The sequence below is a fragment of the Saccopteryx leptura genome, chromosome 7, assembly GCF_036850995.1.
Source record: "Saccopteryx leptura isolate mSacLep1 chromosome 7, mSacLep1_pri_phased_curated, whole genome shotgun sequence".
Taxonomy (NCBI): domain Eukaryota; kingdom Metazoa; phylum Chordata; class Mammalia; order Chiroptera; family Emballonuridae; genus Saccopteryx; species Saccopteryx leptura.
In genome coordinates, this window is record NC_089509.1 from 45,040,261 (window position 1) to 45,060,684 (window position 20,424).

General features: G+C 39.2%; 1 protein-coding gene, 1 long non-coding RNA gene and 1 pseudogene across 2 annotated transcripts in view; 1 reads left to right on the plus strand and 2 right to left on the minus strand.

Moving 5' to 3' along the window:
• The window catches only part of BAZ2B (bromodomain adjacent to zinc finger domain 2B), a 457,412-nt gene that overhangs the window by 421,503 nt on the left and 15,485 nt on the right, over positions 1-20,424 (minus strand). The gene's annotated exons all lie outside the window — the stretch shown is intronic.
• The window catches only part of LOC136378965 (uncharacterized), a 339,755-nt gene that overhangs the window by 242,625 nt on the left and 76,706 nt on the right, over positions 1-20,424 (plus strand). The gene's annotated exons all lie outside the window — the stretch shown is intronic.
• LOC136378900 (ATP synthase subunit epsilon, mitochondrial-like) lies at positions 9,518-9,671 on the minus strand (annotated as a pseudogene).

A 20,424-nucleotide genomic window follows, 5' to 3' on the forward strand; every position in this document is an offset into this window, starting at 1 on the left:
TGGTCTGCTGTAGCCCTGGTCAAGGCATGTAGGAGAAAGCAATCAATGAACAACTAAAGTGTCGCAACAAAGAATTGATGCTTCTCATCTCTCTCCCTTCCTGTCTGTCTGTCCCTGTCTGTCCTTCTCTTTGTCTCTGTCACAAAAAAAGAAAAAAAAAAGATGTCTGGCTGGCTCAGTGGATAGAGCATTGACCCAGTGTATGGAAATCCCAGGTTTGATTCCTAGTTAGTGCACACAAGAGAAGTGATCATCTGCTTCTCCCTACTTCCTCTCCCCCTTCTCTCCCTCTTTCCCTCCTGCAGCCAGTGGCTCAATTGGTTTGAGTGTCTGCTTGGTTGATTTGAGTATTGGCCCCAGATGGGGGTTGCCAGGATATTCTGGTTGGGGCGCATTTGGAAGTCTTTCTCACTATCTCCCCTCCTCTACTTGAAAAAAATCAACCAATTAATGCATAAATAAGTGGAATAACAAATTGATGTTTCCCCCCCCCCCCTCTCTCTTTCTAAAAACCAATAATATTAGCCCTGGCTGGATACCTCTGTTGGTTAGAGCATTGTCCTGCAGCACAGAGGTTGCCAGTTCAATCCCCAGTCAGGGCACATAGAGAAACAGATCGATGTTACTGTTTCTCTCTAGCTCACTCCCTTCATCTCTTAAAATCAATAAAAACTAAAATAAAAATCAATAAATTAAAAAATAACTTTAAAAAAGAACAAGTAGAATATGTATCTTACAACTTTTAACTCATTTTTTTACTTTTTATTGTGAAATTTCAAGTTTACAGAAAAGTTACAAAATAGTACAAATTAGTGCCAAAATCCTGGTTTCTAAATATCGTTCTTCAATAATAGAAACAAGGGTTCTGGAGAAATAATCAACTGTAGAGCTATCACAGGGAAAATACATGACAAGGCAGAAAGCAAGGAAGTGCTCAGAAACCAAAAACATAGAGACATGTCAAAAGGCCAGAGGAGTCTACCAGAACTCCCAGTGGTCAAAGCTGGAATTATTGAAATGACAAAGTTATAAAGATTTACTGGATTATAACCAATTATATAAAGAACAAAATAAATCCCCTGACCTGTGGTGGCACAGTGGATAAAGCGATTACTGGAACACTGAGGTTGTCGGTTTGAAACCCTGGGCTTGCCTGGTCAAGGCACACATGTGAGTTGATGCTTCCTGCTCCTCCCCCCCTTCTCTCTCTCTCTCTCTCCCCTCTGTTAAATAAATAAATAAAATAAACAATGAGTCCACACAAATATGAATAAATGAAACAAATAAATAGGGGAGAAGTGTCAAATCTTCCCTACAGAGGAATCCAAATAATAATGTATGTGGAAACTATCCCATCAGGAAGGTAAAGATTAAGCCAGGGGTCCCCAAACTTTTTACACAGGAGGCCAGTTCACTGTCCCTCAGACCGTTGGAGGGCCGGACTATAAAAAAAACTATGAACAAATCCTTATGCACACTGCACATATCTTATTTTAAAGTAAAAAAACAAAACGGGAACAAATACAATATTTAAAATAAAAAACAAGTAAATTTAAATCAAGAAACTGACCAGTATTTCAATGGGAACTATGGGCCTGCTTTTGGCTAATGAGATGGTCAATGTGCTCCTTTCATTGACCACCAATGAAAGAGGTGCCCCTTCCGGAAGTGCAGTGGGGGCCGGATAAATGGCCTCAGGGGGCCGCATGTGGCCCGCGGGCTGTGTTTGGGGACCCCTGGATTAAGCTTTAATCTGCCCCTCCTAACATGCCTTTGAGCATGGGCTGAATTTAGTAACTCCCTTCAAATAGAGTTGGAAAAATTGGAACTTTAAAGAGATGAAACCTGTCAACTATCACCTTCACCAAGATATCAAGATTGACATCCCCAGAGATAATTCTGTTGATAAAATCTACTTCCTGATATGATATGATGAGAAAGATCCTTCACCTCTATAGTAGTATTTGGAAAAACCCATTATCCCAGTCTAATTGTGAGAAATACATAAGACAAACCAAAATTGAGGGACATCCTAGAAATATTTCACCAGTACTCCTCAAAACTTTCAAAGTCATGAAATATAAGGAAAGACTAAGAAACTGTCACAGACTAAAGGAGATTGGAGAGAGATGATGAATAAACTCAATGGGGCACCTGGGGTTGGATCTTGGAGCAGAAAAGAGACATTAAGGAAAAAAATTTGTGAAATGCAATAAAGCTTGAAGTTTAGAGGAATGAGTGAAATCTGAATAAAGCTTGGGGTTTAGTTAATAGTAATGTACCAATGTAGGTATCTTAGTTTTGAAAAATATACCACAGTTATTTAAATAGACAATATCTAAGGAAACTGAAATTGGGTGAGTACAAAGAAAGTCTATACTTCAAATTCTCAAAACTTAACATTTTATTGTACTTGTTTTATCAGTCTCTCTTTTCTCTCCAGATATTTTTGAGCTTGATAACTACCTGCAGACATCATTCCCTTTTACTCCTAAATATTTTAACATATTTTTAAAGGAGCACATTTATCAAAATAGGGCAACTACCATTAATACAATACAATCTAGAAACCTTCAGATTTTTCCAATTGTCCCATTAATATCCTTTGTAACAAAAATAGAGTAATAGGCACTGGCCGGTTAGCTCAGCGGTAGAGCATCGGCCTGGCGTGCAGGAGTCCTGGGTTCGATTTCCGGCCAGGGCACACAGAGAAGCGCCCATCTGCTTCTCCACCCCTCCCCCTCTCCTTCCTCTCTGTCTCTCTCTTCCCCTCCCGCAGCTGAGGCTCCATTGGAGCAAAGATGGCCCGGGCGCTGGGGATGGTTCTGTGGCCTCTGCGTCAGGCGCTAGAATGGCTCTGGATGCAACAGAGCTATGCCCCAGGGGGGCAGAACATCACCCCCTGGTGGGCATGCCGGGTGGATCCCGGTCGGGCGCATGCAGGAGTCTGTCTGACTGCCTCCCCGTTTCCAGCTTTGGAAAAATGAAAAAAAAAAAAAAAATAGAGTAATAAAAATAAAATGACAAATGTTTTTTATCTTGGCCCATGATCCATCCCAGGGTCCTACACTGTCTTTAATTGTTCTATCTCTTTAGTCTTCTTTGTTCTGGAACAAATTTCTCTCTTGGTTGTTTTTTTTTTATGTTTTTTTTTTCTTTTTACTTTGACATTTTTTAAGTATATAAGCCACTTATTTTGTGGAATGTCCCTCAATTTGGGTTTCACTGACTTTCTTTATGCTTAAATTATGATTATATATTTGTGCAGAAATACCAGAGAAGTGATAAGCTCTTCTCAGTGCATCCTATCGGAATGCATATGTCTAGCTGTCCCAATACTAATAATGTTATCTTTGAAAACTTGGTAATGTAGTGAATCCACCAGAAAATTGCTATTTTTTTCCCCATTAGTGATTAGTACTTTGTGGGGAGGTATTTTGAGGCTGCAAAAATATCCTTGTCATCAACTCTTCATGCATTAGTTGTAGGAATCATTGATAATTCCTGCCTGAAACAATTCCTAGCCATTCTTATATATTTATAGTTCCAAATGAAGTCTAGAGCAAATTGCTTAATTGTATAAAAAAAAAAAGCATGTTGGTATTTTTATTGAAATTATGATAAAATCACAAATTAGGGAAAAACTGTCTTTCTACTTGTTCAAATCTAGTTTTGTCTTTCATAAGTCTTAAAGTTTTGATTAAATTGCTTTTGTATACTTCTTGTTACATTTATTCTTTTTCACAATTTTTTTATTTATTATAATTTTACATAGATTCAAGTGTCACACCAAATATATCTCCCTCCACCCCTTTATTCACTTTGGCCCCCCCATGCTTCCACCCCCCAATACCTTCCCTCCTTCCCTCCGGATTTGTTGTCCTGTTCTCTATAATGCTGTGTTATGTGTATATAATTTCACTAATCTCTTTCCTTTCTCTGATCCCATCTTCTCTTCTACTTTCCCTCTGACCCCTTTCTCTCTGGTCCCGTCTCTGCCTCTGTTCCATTGCTCAGTTCACACTGTTCATTGGATTCCTCGAATGAGTGAGGTATTATGATATTTTTCTTTCTCTGCCTGGCTTATTTCACTTAGCATGATAGTTTCCAGGTCCATTCATGTTGTTGTGAAAGGTAAGATTTCTTCCTCATGGTCGCGTAGTATTTCATTGTGTATATGTACCACTGCTTTTTTTTAATCCACTTGTCCACTGATGAATACTTGGGCTGTTTCCAGATCTTGGCTATTGTAAACAATGATGCAATAAACATGGGGGGGGGGTGCATTTCTTCTTTTGAATCAGTGATTTGGTATTCATAGAATATATTCCTAAAAGTGGGATAGATGGATCAAAGGGAAGTTCCATTTTTAATGTTTTGAGGAAACGTTATACTGTTTTCTACAATGGCTGCACCAGTCTGCATTCCCACCAGCAGTACAGGAGGGTTCCCTTTTCTCCACACCCTTGCCAACACTTGTTGTTTGTTGATTTGCTGATGAGTGCCATTCTGACAGGTGTGAGGTGGTATCTCATTGTGGTTTTAATTTGCATTTCTCTAATGATTAATGCTGTTGAACATTTTTTCATATGCCTATTGGCCATCTGTATGTCCTCTTTGGAGAAAGAAGTGTCTATTCATTTCTTTTGCCCATTTTTTTTTTTTTTACAGAGACAAAGAGAGAGTCAGAGAGGGGGATAGATAGGGACAGACGGAGAGGAATGGTGAGAGATAAGATGCATCAATCATAGTTTTTCGTTGTGACACCTTAGTTGTTTATTGATTGCTTTCTCATATGTGCCTTGACCACGGGCCTTCAGCAGACCGAGTAACCCCTTGCTTGAGCCAGCAACCTTGGGTCCAAGCTAGTGAGCTTTTGCTCAAACCAGATGAGCCCAAGCTAAAGCTGGCGACCTCGGGGTCTCGAACCTGGGTCTTCCGCATCCCAGTCCAACGCTCTATCCACTGTACAACTGCCTGGTCAGGCAACTTTTGCCCATTTTTTGATTGGATTGTCTTCCTGGTGTTGAATTTTACGAATTCTTTATAAATTTTGGTTACTAACCCATTATCAGACGTATTGGTGAATATATTCTCCCACTATGTGGTTGTCTTTTTATTTTGTTCATGGTGTCTTTTACTGTGCAAAAGCTTTCTAGTTTCATAAAGTCCCATTTGTTCATCCTGTCCTTTATTTCACTTGCCTGTGGAGATAAATCAGCAAAAATATTGCTACAAGAGATATTGGAGAGTTTACTGCCTATGTTTTCTTTTGAGATGTTTATGGTTTCACAACTTACATTTAAGTCTTTTATCCATTTTGAGTTTACTTTTGTGAATGGTGTAAGTTCATGATCCAGTTTAATTTTTTTTGCAAGTACCTGTCCAATTTTCCCAACACCATTTGTTAAAGAGGCTGTCTTTACTCCACTGTATGCTCTTACCTCCTTTGCCAAATATCAGTTGTCCATATACGTGTGGGTTTATCTCTGGGTTCTCTGTTCTGTTCCACTGATCTATATGCCTGTTCTTATGCCAGTACCAAGCTGTTCTGCGTATGATGGCCTTGTAGTATAGCTTGATATCAGGAAGTGTGATACCCCCCACTTTATTCTTTTTTTCAGAATTGCTGAGGCTATTTGTGTTTCTTTTTAGTTCCATATAAATTTTTGGAATATGTGTTCTATATCTTTGAAGTATGTCATTGGTATTGCATTGAATTTATAGACTGCTTTGGGTAATATAAATATTGTAATGATGTTTATTTTTCCTATCCATGAACACGGCATATGCTTCCACTTCTTTGTATCTTCCTTGATTTCTTTTATCAATGTTTTATAATTTTCCGAGGACAAGTCTTTAACCTCTTTGGTTAAATTTACTCCTAGGTACTTTATTTTTTGTTGTTGCAATAGTGAAGGGGATTGTTTTCTTAATTTCTCTTTCAGACAGTTCATTATTGGTATATAAAAATGACACTGATTTCTGAATATTGATTTTATATCCTGTCACCTTGCTGAATTCATTTATCAGGTCCAGTAGTTTTTCGACTGAGACTTTAGGGTTTTCTATGTACAGTATCATATCATCAGTAAATAATGATAGTTTTACTTCTCCTTTTCCAATTTGGATGCCTTTTATCCCTTCTTCTTGTCTGATTGCTGTGGCTAGGACTTCCAGAACTATGTTGAATAAGAGTAGTGAAAGGGGGCATGGCTGCCTTGTTCCTGATCTTAAGGGGATTTCTTTTAATTTTTGCCCGTTGATTATGATGTTGGCTTTGGGTTTGTCATAGTGGCCTTTATCATGCTGAGGTATGATTCTTGTATCCCCACTTTGCTGATAGTTTTGATCATAAATGGGTGCTAGATTTTATCAAATGCTTTTTCTGCATCTATTGATATTATCATGTGATTTTTATCCTTTCTTTTGTTTATATGTTGAATCACATTGATTGATTTGTGGATTTAGTACCAGCTTTGGTCTTCTAGGGATAAATCCCACCTGATCATGATGTATAATTTTTTTCATGTATTGCTGGATCCGGTTTGCTAATATTTTGTTGAGAATTTTAGCATCTAAGTTCATCAGAAATATTGATCTATAATTTTCTTTCTTTGTTGTGTTTTTGCATGGTTTTGGAATCAGTATTATGCTTGCCTCATAAAAGGAGTTTGGATGTCTTCCCTCCTCTTGAATTTTTTGAAATAGCTTGAAAAGGATATGAGTTAGTTCTTCTTTGAATATTTGGTAAAATTCACCTGTAAAGCCATCTGACCCAGGGCTGCTTTTGTTTGTTGGGAGTTTTTGATAACTGTTTCAATCTCATTTGATGAAATCGGTCTGTTTAGGATTTCTGATTCTTCTATATTGATTTTTAAAAGATTATGTTTTGAGGAATTTGTCCATTTTGCCTAGGCTGTCTAATTTTATGGCAAACAGTTCTTCATAGCATTTTCTTACAATCCTTTGTACTTCTGCAGTGTCCGTTGTTACTTCTCTCTCATTTCTAATTTCATTTGAGTCCTCTCTTTTATTCTTGGTGAGTCTGTTAAAAGGTTCATCGATCTTGTTTACCTTTTCAAAGAACCAGCTCTTGGTTTCATTGATCCTCTGTATTGTTTTTTTAGCCTCTATCTCATTTATTTCCACTCTGATCTTTATTATTTCCTTCCTTCTACTTCATCTTGGTTTTACTTGTTCTTTTTCTAGTTCTTTTAGATGCAGGGTTAAATTGTTTATTTGAGCTTTTTCTAGCTTCTTAAGGTATGCCTGTAGTGCTACTTCCCTCTCAGGACTGCTTTTGCTGTGTCCCATAAATTTTGAGTTGTTTTATGTTCGTTTTCATTTGTTTCAAGGAAATTTTTTATTTCTTCCTTGATCTCATTGTTAACCCATTCATTATTTAATAACATCCTATTTAGTTTGCAAGTGTTTGAGTGTTTCTCAGTTTTTCTATTATAGTTGATTTCTAGTCATGTCATTGTGATCCGAATAGATGCTTCATATGATTTAATCTTTTAAATTTGTTGACACTTGTTTTGTGTCCTAGCATGTGGTCTATCCTAGATAATGTACCATGAGCATTTGAAAAAAATGTATATTCTGTTGCTTTAGGGTGAAAGATTCTAAAGATATCTATTAAATCCAGTTGATCTAGTGTGTCTTTTAAGTCTGCTGTTTCTTTGTTAATTTTCTTTCTTGAGGATATATCCAGGGATGTTAGTGGGGTATTGAAATCCCCTACTATTATATTATTGGTTGATCTCGCTGTTTATGCCCATCAAAATCTGCTTTATATATTTAGGTGCTCCTATAGTAGGTGCATAGATATTTATAATGGTTATATATGCCTGTTGGATTGCTCCCTTTATCATTACGTAGTGACCTTCTTTATCCCTTACTTATATATAGCCTTTGTTTTAAAGTCTATTTTGTCTGATATAAGTATTGCTACCCTAGCTTTTTTTTCATTTCCATTTGCATGAAATATTTTTTTCCATTCCTTAACTTTCAGTTTATGTGTATCTTTTCTTTTGAGGTGTGTCTCTTGTAGACGGCAATTGTACGGGTCCTGTTTTCTTATCCACACAGCTACTCTATGTCTTTTGATTAGAGCATTTAATCCACTTACATTTAGGGTTATTATTGATATGTAGTTGTTTATTGCCATTTTATTCTTTAAATCTACATTCCTCTTTTACTAGATTCCCCCCCCCCCCACTTTGTTCTGTTTACAGCAGGCTCCTTAACATTTCTTGTAGCATTGGTTTGATTGTAATGAATTCCTTGAGTTTTTATTTTGGTCTAGGAAGTTTTTTATTTCTCCTTCAATTTTAAATGATAGCCTTGCTGGATAAAGAAGTCTTCATTGTAGGCTTTTGTTCTGCATTACTTTGAATATTTCTTGCCATTCCCTTCTGGCCTCCAATGTTTCTGTTGAGAAGTCGGATGTCATCCTTATGGGGGCTCCTCTGTAGGTAATAGACTGCTTTTTGTCTTACAGCTTTTAGTATTCTTTCTTTTTTTTTTTATGTGACATTTTCACTTTTTTTTATATATAATTTTTAATTTTTATTTTATTCATTTTAGAGAGGAGAGAGAGAGGGAGAGAGAGAGACAGAGAGGAGAGAGAGATGGGGGGAGGAGCTGGAAGCATCAACTCCCATATGTGCCTTGACCAGGCAAGCCCAGGGTTTCGAACTGGTGACCTCAGCATTTCCAGGTCGACGTTTTATCCACTGCGCCACCACAGGTCAGGCAGTATTCTTTCTTTATCTCTTAATTTTTGTATTTTAATTATGATGTGTCTTAGTGTTGGCCTTTTTGGGTTCATCCTTAGTGGAACTCACAGACAGGAAGGGAGAGAGATGAGAAGCATCAATTCCTTAATGCGACACCTTAGTTTCTCATTGATTGCTTTCTCATATGTGCCTTGACCAGTGTGGCAGGGCACAGCAGTCCGAGTGACCCTTGCTCAAGTCAGCAACCTTGGACTCAAGCTGGTGAGCCTTGCTCAAACCTGATGAGCCCACATTCAAATTGGCCACTTTGGGGTTTCAAACCCGGGTCTTCTGTGTCCCAGTCCGACACTCTATTCACTGCGCCACTGCCTAATCAAGACTGTCATCTATCTTTTGATATAGTGACTCTATTGTGTGTGAAGTACCTCACTGTGATTTTTATTTGCATGTCTCTAACGACTGATGATATTGAGCATCATAGTTTTTTGGGGTTTTCTGAAACCATACTTCAATTTATTGACATTGTCAATCTATCAACAAGACAGGTATTTTTCCCCCATGATGTAAGATTGTTTTAAATCCCCCATCCTAATGTGGGGGAAGTTCTTATATTTAGATCTCTGATCAATTTTGAGAATTACTTTTGTGCATGATATGAGACAGTACTCAAAGCTCCCTTCCTGTCCTGTGCAATTTTTTAATGTGTCTTCCATAACATGTGCCTACATATCTTATCTTGAAAATGTAACATTTCAAGCTTTAGTCAGTGTAAATTATTCCTTCTTTACTTTAACAATTTTTATGCTGCTATCAGAAGTCTTCTCAGCATTTGCTTTGAATTGTTCTCAGTGCATCTCTCACTGCTTCCGCACAGATCTGGAAGTTTTGAATGTAGCTGAGTCCAATCTGTCACCAGTAAGCCACCATAGTGTCACACAAAAGGAGCATGATCATATCCAATCATGAGGAGACATCAGTGTTGGCTAAGCCCATGACCCAGTGGCCAGCTGAACAACTTTTGTGGGGTTTTTTTGGTATTTTTCTGAAGTTGGAAACGGGGAGGCAGTCAGACAGACTCCCGCATGCGCCCGACCGGGATCCACCCAGCACGCCCACCAGGGGGCGATGCTCTGCCCATCCAGGGCATCGCTTTGTTGCGACCAGAGCCACTCCAGCGCCTGGGGCAGAGGCCAAGGAGCCATCCCCAAAACCCGGGCCATCTTTTGCTCCAATGGAGCCTCGGCTGCGGGAGGGGAATAGAGAGACAGAGAGGAAGGAGAGGGAAAGGGGTAGAGAAGCAGATGGGCGCTTCTCCTGTGTGCCCCGGCCGGGAATTGAACCCGGGACTCCCGCACGCCAGGCCAACACTCTACCACTGAGCTAACCGGCCAGGGCTGAACAACTTTTAATGTATTTATTGGCCATATTTATGTCCTCTTTGGAGAAATGTCTATTTAATGCCTATATCCATTTTTATTTTTAAAAATTGATATATTTTAAAGATAGAGAAAGAGACAGAAACACTCATCTGTTTCTGTATGTGCCCTGACTAGGGATCAAAGGCAACCTTTGCACATCGGGACAATGCTAATCAACCAAGCTATCTGGCCAAGGCTCCTACATCCATTTTTAAATTACGCTGTCTTGGCCCTGGCTGGTTGGCTCAGTGGTAGAGCGTTGGCCTGGCGTGCAGGAGTCCCGGGTTCGATTCCGGCCGGGGCACACAGGAGAAGCACCCATCTGCTTCTCCACTCCTCCCCCTCTCCTTCCTCTCTGTCTCTCTCTTCCCCTCACGCAGCCAAGGCTCCATTGGAGCAAAGATGGCCCGGGCGCTGAGGATGGCTCTGTGGCCTCTGCCTCAGGCGCTAGAATGGCTCTGGATGCAACAGAGCAACGCCCCAGATGGGCAGAGCATCACCCCCTGGTGGGCATGCCGGGTGGATCCTGGTAGGGCGCATGCGGGAGTCTGTCTGACTGCCTCCCCGTTTCCAGCTTCAAAAAAATGAAAAAAAAAAAAAATTACGCTGTCTTTTTATTATTGAGTTGTAAGAGGTTCTTTATATACTCTAGATACAAGTCCCTAGTCAAATAGACGACTTACAAACTTTTTCCCATATAGTTTGTCTTTTCATTTTTTTGATGGTGTCCCTTGAAGCACAAATTTTCAGGTTTGATGACATCTGGGTTTATCTATATTATCTTTGGTCACTTATGCTTGAAAATGTATCTAAAAAAACCACTAGTAGGCCCTGGCCGGTTGGCTCAGTGGTAGAGTGTTGGCCTGGAGTGCAGGAGTCCCGGGTTCGATTCCCAGCCAGGGCACACAGGAGAAGTGCCCATCTGCTTCTCCACCCCTCCCCCTCTCCTTCCTCTCTGTCTCTCTCTTCCCCTCCCACAGCCAAGGCTCCATTGGAGCAAAGTTGGCCCGGCGCTGAGGATGGCTCCATGCCTCTGCCTCAGGCGCTAGAATGGCTCTGGTCACAACAGAGCAACGCCCCGATGGGCAGAGCATCGATCGCCCCCTGGTGGATCCTGGTTGGGCACATGCGGGAGTCTGACTGCCTCCACGTTTCAAACTTCAGAAAAAATTAAAATAAATAAAAAAAAAATTAGTAAATCCAAGGCCAGAAAGATTTATACCTATGTTTAATCTATACATTTTATAGTTCTTACATTTAGATCTCTGATTCATTTTGAGAAATTACTTTTGTGCATGATATGAGACAGCACTCAAAGCTTCTCTTCTGTCCTGCGCAACTTTTTTTCTACACCACTCTGGTTCTCCATTGTGGCTTGATTTGAACAGGGATGTAAGTGATGACTTGTTATTTGGGGCCAGGGCAGTGTGAAGGAATTTGCCCTTCTATTTCAAAAAATATTCTCCTGTCTTGTAGGATCCTAAATTTTCTTCTTTTGCTGTTTTTTAAAACCATTTAATTTCCAAAGTGAATTATAACTTCCTTTTTTGCTCTTATTCTCAAAATAGTTTCCTTTCCAAATCTGCCTCTGAGTCCTATTCAAACGTGTTAGTTCCTTTTCTGTGGTGTGCTCTGATCTATCAAAGTGGTTTTTTCAGTATCTAGGAAGAAATCTGATTACCTGGAAGTGATTTTAGATCAATCTTAAGCTTGTCACTAGCTCCCCTTTTGTCCTGGGCAATTTTTTTCCTAGACCACCTTGTTATCCACTGAGGCTTACACAGGGGTGTAAAAAATTACTTGCTATGATTTAGTATTCATTTTCCTACTTACAGATAATTGGACGTTTGATCCTTCTCTGTGTTCTAATTATGTTAAGACATGGGTTGTGAGGAGCCACTGAGCCACTTTACCCGCAGGTGTTGTAAAGTACCAAAAACTACAAAATTAATATTAATATTTTAAGAGGCTTGGAGAACATTTTATTAATTTGGGTTAAGGTGTGCAGAAAAATTGTGAAAATAGTCTCTGTACTGTGTGACTGGCATAGTCAGGATGGCCCTTGGCATTGTATTGTAAATGCAAAGGGGAGGAAAACATGGATCCCCAGACATTCCACCACACCTGTGGGGAAAGGGGTGAATGGCTAGCCAGGTGCAGGGAGAGAAAAGCCAAAATAAGCCTTTTCTTATACCTATGAGCCATTTGCGGGCATTTGTCCCCACGGAAACTACCTTTCCTATGTAAATACGTGTAGTTAACACGTGTGACTCTGGACAGAGAGATAGCAGCTGAACACTAGATAATATGGGAATGCCTTTTAATATGTAAAAAGATACTTTTCTGCCATTGTGTTGACTTGTAAATTTTGTTTTCTCCAAAATAATGTATGGCTTGCAAATTAAATATGGTCCTATCAAAGTTAAAGGACATATGACTATAACCAATAGTGGTAAGGGGCTCCTAATTACAATTTTTGCTTCTGTACTTCCCACTTACAAAACTATAAAAACTAAGTAGAACAAAGGGCCGGCGCGCTCAGCTTCAGATTTCTGTCGGAGTTGCTGCCGCTTGGCCAAGCTAGACAATAAAGCTTAGGTGTGTAGTCGACGGACTTTGTTCGTGTCTTCAATGTTTCCGGTCCTTCCGGATTAGGATTAACAGGTTGTGTCATTTTATTTGTTCTTCTGTATTGTTTTTTGGAGGATGTGGAGGGGAGATTCAGATTTATGTGTTTGCCATTACTACAGTTACCCAACCTTTTAATCCTTTTATAAATATTATGTGCTTGTTTTTCCTGTGTGAAGTACTGTTCTCAATGGTCTGGGTTATGTCTACTCTAGTATTGCAATGGTTAATACGGCATGAGGACAATATTGCAGTTGGCCAACCTTATTCAGTGGCCCCTACAATGTAAGGTGAATTCTTATTAAAGATACTGTACTTTTCTATGTGACAGTCATATAACACATTATATGGTATCTAGTCAGTGATGATAATAGAAGAAAAAAATTAACTAAAACACAAAATAATGTGAAAGTTTTATATGCAAAAGGGGCTATATATTTTTTTTTGCTTAAGATTCTCCACCAGAAAAATTCTTTTTCTTTAAACAGTCATGTTTAATAAATTAGTAGTTTATCATATTGCCTGCATGAGAGAGTATTTGATTATAGTCTATACTATTTTAGTCTTATCTTGAGCTTTGCTCAAGAAAAAAGAACGAAGCCCATGTAAAAAATTTAATGACTATGGTATTAAAAATAAAATTCAAGTGAAATTACTACCTCTTCAAATACAAATATATTATAAAAATATGTTTATCTATACTTAACAGAAATTGACTTGGAATACTTGTTTTAGTAAAGATATTTCTTGTGCCCTGGTTTGTGGTGCAGTGAATACTGTCATCTTGGAGTGAAGTTGCCAGTTCAGTCCTGCGGTTGCTGCCTAGATCCTGAGGATGCTAGCTTGACTCCAAGGTCACCAGTTCGAGACCCGGTCAGGGCACATATAAGAAGCAATCAATGGGTGAATAAGTGGAACAAGTTGATTCTTCTCTCTCTCTCTTTCTCCCCACCCTCAGGAAAAACAAAAAAGACACCCCTGTGCAAGCCTCTTTAAATTGCTGTGACTTAGTATTTTTAAAATTTATTTTTTATTACCTTTTAATTCACTATTATTTTGCACTCGTTTAAGTTGTACAGCACATTGGTCAGACAATCATATACAGTGGTGCCCTGACACACGAGCACTTTAAATCACAAGCAATTTGAGAGATGAGCAGTCACTGGCGGGATTTTTGCTTTATTTAAGTCACGAGTGACTACTTGAATCATGAGCTTCCGCCATCCTCCACTAGATAGCCTGCCGAACGTTCTGAAAGGGAGGAAGAAATAATCTTCCATGGAAAAGTTTTTGTTGAAACGGCCTCTAAGTGAAATCGAGGAAAGTGTGGTGAAAAAGCCAAAAGTCAGTGAAGAAAATGATGATTGAGCAACATAAAAAAAAATAGCAATTAAGTTTAGTGATAAAGTTACATATCATATGTAGTGTGTAAGTTAAATTTTGCAATTAAATGTAGCGTTAAGTGTGTTGAGAGTAAGTTATGTATAAGTAAGGAAGCTCTCCTGAACGGGGAAGCTTTTCTTTTAGTTGGAGAGAAGCTTCAAGGACATTTTAAGTTTTAAGCAAAGTGCTCAAAGGGCACCTTGTAATTGTTGAAATTGTATGACTTGTATTTTTACTATAATTCCCTGCACAGGAATGCCTGTACTGTAGATTGTAAAGTGAACAAAAGGGGTAGAATGATGGGCAAATAAGTTTGTAAAATACGATTTTTATGTTCGTTCGCTTGTGGTTTACAATGGGCACTGGGCAATGCCAGCTAAAAGTGGTCAGTGAAATTGCAAATTACCTTCCTGCTTGGGAAGGGCTATTATTTTGCTAATAGAGAGGTTTTTCTACTAGAAAGTTTTAAAGAGAGAAAGAAGTCAGACCCCAGACCCACCCTCCTCATCCATGAGGAGGAAGGAGCAAGGAGGAATGCAGTCGGAAGGGAGCCAGCAGGGGATTAACTGAAAAACCCCTTCCTCTCTCCTTTCCTTAAGTTTTTAAGGCCTGAATAGGCGATTTCCTACGCTTATTCTCTGTCCTCACCTAAACTCACCGCTACCATTCTGGAGTCGTGTGATTGACGTGTACCTCAGGCAAAGGGATCACGAACCCCTTGCCTGTAAACCTGTGTTCTGTAAAGGGTATACATATAAGACGTAAGAAAGCTAATTTCAGGGAGCACATGTTTGGCTTGCCTCTTCTGGGGTTACACTGCTCCGCTGGCTAAATAAATCCTACTTCCCTCATCAAGTTGTCTGGGCGTTTTTATCCTCCTTTGATTCCTGCAATAATGTTAAGCAATAGCGCACGAAATGAAAACCTCCTTCGTGAGCATCTTCGCCTGACCTTGAAGGTAAATAAACTTCATAAACCATTTCTTTACATTCTCTCTTATTATATGTGTGTGTGTGTATTTTTTATTTATAAAGTATAACTTATTTAAAAGCACATAAAACAAAAAATTCGTGTGGTTTTTGGGGGCTGGAATAGATTAATTGCATTCCTATTAATTTAAATGGGGAAATTCGATTTGACACATGAGCAAATTGAGTCATGAGCTTGGCCATGAAACGAATTAAACTGGTGTGTTAAGATACCACTGTACTTCACAAAGTGTTTCCCCTGATATTTCCATTACCTACCTGCTTCATACAGTTATGACAATATTACTGACTATATTCCCTATGCTTTATATCCCTGTGACTAGTTTATAATTATCATTTTGTACTTTTTAGTCCCTTTACTTTTTTTACCCAATCCCTTGATCCCACTCCCCCCAGACAACCATTACTCTGTTCTCTGTATGTATAAGTCTGTTTGTGACCTATTATTTTCATTCGTAGAGCTCCATTAGCATCCCTTAGGTGTCACTGCATTTATTTTGTAAAGTAGTTAGAATTGATTACTGGGCATCTGGAACTATTCAGATTCCGTCAATTAAATACTACGTGAGCTTAAGTAAATATTAAGTAAATAACTTTGCTTCTCTCAGCTTTTGTTTTTTCATATAAAATATGTCATTAATTTGATAATACCTATTATGAGAGGTTTCGAAAGGTTTAATTAGTTTGTAAAATACTTTGCAATTTAGAATGAAAAGGCGCAGTGCAAATTACAAATAATTATAATTCTGCCTAGTACATATTATTATGCTAATAACCAATGCCAGAGTACTCATTGTGGAATCTTATGAAGCTAAGCATATGTATAACAATCTACTATTCTCCTCTATATAAATATCAATATATGCTGTATCATATTATACATAAAAATATTTAGCCCTTTTTATCAAATAATATGTATTGTATTGCATTCTACTTTATCTTAATATAAAAATATTTTGATATAAGCTACCACTACTTCATTTATTTTTTTTTTAACTTTTTTTTTTATTTAATTTTATTTATTTATTTTTTTAGAGAGGAGAGAGACAGAGAGAGAGAAGGGGGGAGGAGCTGGTAGCATCAACTCCCATATGTGCCTTGACCAGGCAGGCCCAGGGTTTCGAACCGGCGACCTCAGCATTTCCAGGTCGACGCTTTATCCACTGCGCCACCACAGGTCAGGCCCACTACTTCATTTAATAAAAATGTTTAGTCCCCCTGGCTGGCTGGCTGGCTTGGTTCAAGTGTTGTTCTCATATACCAGGGTTGTGGGTTAGGCCCCATTTGGGGCACATACAGGAAACGATCAGTGAGTGCCTAGATAAGTGGAACAACAAACTGATATTCTCTCTCTCTCAATCCCTTTTTTTCCCTAAAATAAATCAATAAATAAAAATTAAAAAAATGTTTAGTCCTTCCTATCATTTTCTTTTTTTGTGACAGAGACAAAGAGAGAGACAGAGAGAGGGACAGATAGAAACAGAGAGGCAGGAAGGGAGAGAGATGAGACGCACCAATTCTTCATTGCAGCTCCTTAGTCTCCTTAGTTGTTCATTGATTGCTTTCTCATATGTGACTTGACTGGGGGCTGCAGCAGAGTGAGTGACCCCTTGCTCAAGCAAGAGACCTTGGGCTCAAGCCAGGAACCTTGGGCTTCAAACCAGCGACATTTTGGCTCAAGCCAGCGACCATGGAATCATGTCTATGATCTCACGCTCAAGCCAGAGACCCTGTGCACAAGCTTGTGAGCCTGCGCTCAAGCAGGTGGCCTTAGGGTTTTTTTTTATTTTTATTTTTCTGAAGCTGGAAACGTGGAGGCAGTCAGACAGACTCCTGCATGCGCCCGACCGGGATCCACCCGGCATGCCCGTCAGGGGGCAATGCTCTGCCCATCTGGTGCGTCGCTCTGCCGCAATCAGAGCCATTCTAGTGCCTGAGGCAGAGGCCACAGAGCCATCCTCAGCGCCCAGGCCAACTTTGCTCCAATGGAGCCTTGGCTGCGGGAGGGGAAGAGAGAGACAGAGAGGAAGGAGAGGGGGAGGGGTGGAGAAGCAGATGGGCACTTCTGCTGTCTGCCCTGGCTGGGAATTGAACCCAGGACTCCTGCACACCAGGCTGATGCTCTACCACTGAGCCAACCGGCCAGGGCCAACCTTAGGGTTTTGAACCTGGATCCTCCGTGTCCCAGTCCGACACTCTATCCACTGTGCCACTGCCTGGTCAGGCCCTATCATATTTCTATATAATGATGAGTTGACTTTTAATACTACTTCGAATCACTGCTTTCTTTTTAAACAGTTTTTGGGAGTTATAATCCATTCATTTTACAATTATACCCAAAAGCACTAATAATAATTATAAAATTTCTAATGGCTATAAACATTTCTTAAATAATTAAATAGTATATTAAACTAAAGATTCTTGGCAACAAGAGAATTTTATTCTATCTGTAGATAATTACCACCTAACTTCTTTAAGCAATTTACAAAAACATAACTCTTTGGCAGGTGTACATTCACTGGCATTTCAATAATAATGATTGCAAAAGCTCCCTGTTCTCTTTTTTTTTTTTTTTAGATTTTTAAAATTCAGTTTAGAGAGGGGAGAGAGAGAGAGAGAGAGAGGGAGAAAGAGAGAGAGAGAGAGAGAGAAGGGGGAAGAAGCAGGAAGCATCAACTCCCATGTGCCTTGCAGGCAAGCCCAGGGTTTCCAACCAGTGATCTCAGTGTTCCAGGTCGATACTTGATCTACTGCGCCACCAGTTGATAAAGGTCAGGCCCCCTCTTGTTTTTTAAGTTTTCCAATGCACTAGCAATTTTGATCCTACTGTGTCTTTTCTCATGTTAAATTAAAAATTAGATCTGAAGCAAAAATAAAAATAAAAAAGGAAAACCAAAATTCAAAAACACCCAAAACCTCATGTTCATTTACTTAACATTTACGAGTGCCTATAGCTTACAATGACTGTTCTCTGGTTATTCCAGATACTAAATAAGGCTATATGGTGACAGAGCAGGAACAAAGAATGGATTTCGACATACCCAGTATTCTCACAGATTATGATGATATACAACTGAGGAACAGCATCAGGTATCCCTCATGAAACTATACATGTCCTTTAATTAAATTTTTGAATTACATAGACAAACTGGAATGGATAGAGATGAGAAGAATCAACTCAGTTGTGGCACTTTAGTTTTTCATTGATTGCTTCTCATATGTGCCCTGATGGGCAGGGCTCTGGTTGAGCCAATGACCCCTTGCTCAAGCCAGCAGCTTTGGGTTCAAGCCAGTAACCTTGGGCTTCAAGCCAATGACAATGGGATCATGTCAATGATCCCACACTCAAGCCAGCAACCCAGCTCTCAAGCAGGCAACCCCACGCTCAAGCTGGCAACTCATGCTCAAGCCAGTGACCTGTGCTTAAGCTGGTGACCCTGCACTCAAGCCAGTGAGCCCACACTCAAGAAAGCAACCTAGGGGTTTCAACACTCTATCCACTGCACCACCCTTGGTCAGGCCTAGATTTAATCAATATTTAAATTGGTCCAAGCACATCAATATTATTATGTAAATGTCATGGTTAAAAACAACCCTGAATTTGACCCTGGCTGGTTGGCTCAGTGGTAGAGTGTTGGCCTGGCGTGTGGATGTCCTGGGTTCGATTCCCAGTCAGGGAATACAGGAGAAGCGCCCATCTGCTTCTCCACCCTTACCCTTCTCCTTTCTCTCTCTCTTCCCCTTCCATAGCCAAGGCTCCATTGGAGCAAAACTGGCCCAGGCGCTGAGGATGGCTCCATGGCTTCCATCTCAGGTGCTAGAATGGCTCCAGTTGAAATGGAGCAATGCCTCAGATGGGCAGATCATCACCCCCTAGTGGGCATGTCAGGTGGATCCCATTTGGGAGCACGTGGTAGTCTGTCTCTCTGCCTCCCTGCTTCTCACTTCAGAAAAATACAAAAATACAAAACAAAACAAAGAGAACCCCTGAATTTTTAAATTCTGTTTTTTACAAAGTTTGCAATCAATTTCAGCAGATATTTTTCCTTTAATATTTTGCCTCTGTACTTTGATTAATCAATCACATGAAGGTTGCTTCTACTTTCTATTTGAATCCTACCTGTACTTCTTAGTGTAGTTGTAATGCCACACCCACAGTGCCTACAATGATATTTATTCATCCTGTATTACATATTCAGAATTCCTAGAACCTTGTGATCTTAACTATTCATCTCAACTATAGGAATCAACAGTCTTGGGACCTTTCATATGGCCTATCATATAACATTATAATACAGACTCTTTACTTATAGAAATTCAAGTTAAACATGTAACAATCCTTAAAGCTGTTCAAAAATTAAAGGTGTGAATTGATGAAAATGTGACTATCTTCAAATTTTCTTTGCTGAAGTATATGAACTGTCAACAGTACCTCTCATTACTAGTACAGTATAAATTACTTAATCAAGTTATCTTAATAAAATTTCAAAGTGTGGCAACCAACAGAATGGAAGAAAATATTTGCAAAGAACACCTCTGAGAATAGTTAATATTCAAAATATATAAAGAACTCATACAACTCAATAACAGAAGTACAAACAATCCAATGAAAAAATGAGTACAGGACCTGAACAGATACTTCTCCTAAGAAGTCATACATATGGCCAACAGATATATGAAAAGATGTTCAATTTCATGAGCTATTAGAGAAATGCAAATCATAACTTCAATGAGGTACCACTTCAGACCTGTTATAACAAGACAAGCAATAACAAGTGTTACAGAGGCTGTAGAGAAAAAGGAACCCTCATTCACTGCTGGTAGGAATGCAAACTGGCACAGTTGCCATGGAAAAGAGTATGAAGGTATCTCAAAATATTAAGAATAGAGTTACCATATGATCCAGAAACTCCTCTATTGGGTATCTATAGGAAAAAATTGAAAACATTTATTTGTAACGATATATGTAGCCCTATGTTCACTGCAGCATTATTCACGATGGCCAAGACATGGAAACAACCAAAGTCTCTTTCAATAGATAACTGAATAAAGAAGATGTGGTACATAAGGAATACTACTAAGGAATACTACTAAGGAATACTACTCAGACACAAGAAAAGATAAAATACTGCCACTTATGACAACATTCATGGATCTTGAGAATATCATGCTAAGTGAAATAAATCAGATGGAAAATTTGAGGAACCACACAATTTCACTCATATGTCAGATCTAAAACTGAAAAAAAATGAACAAACAAGA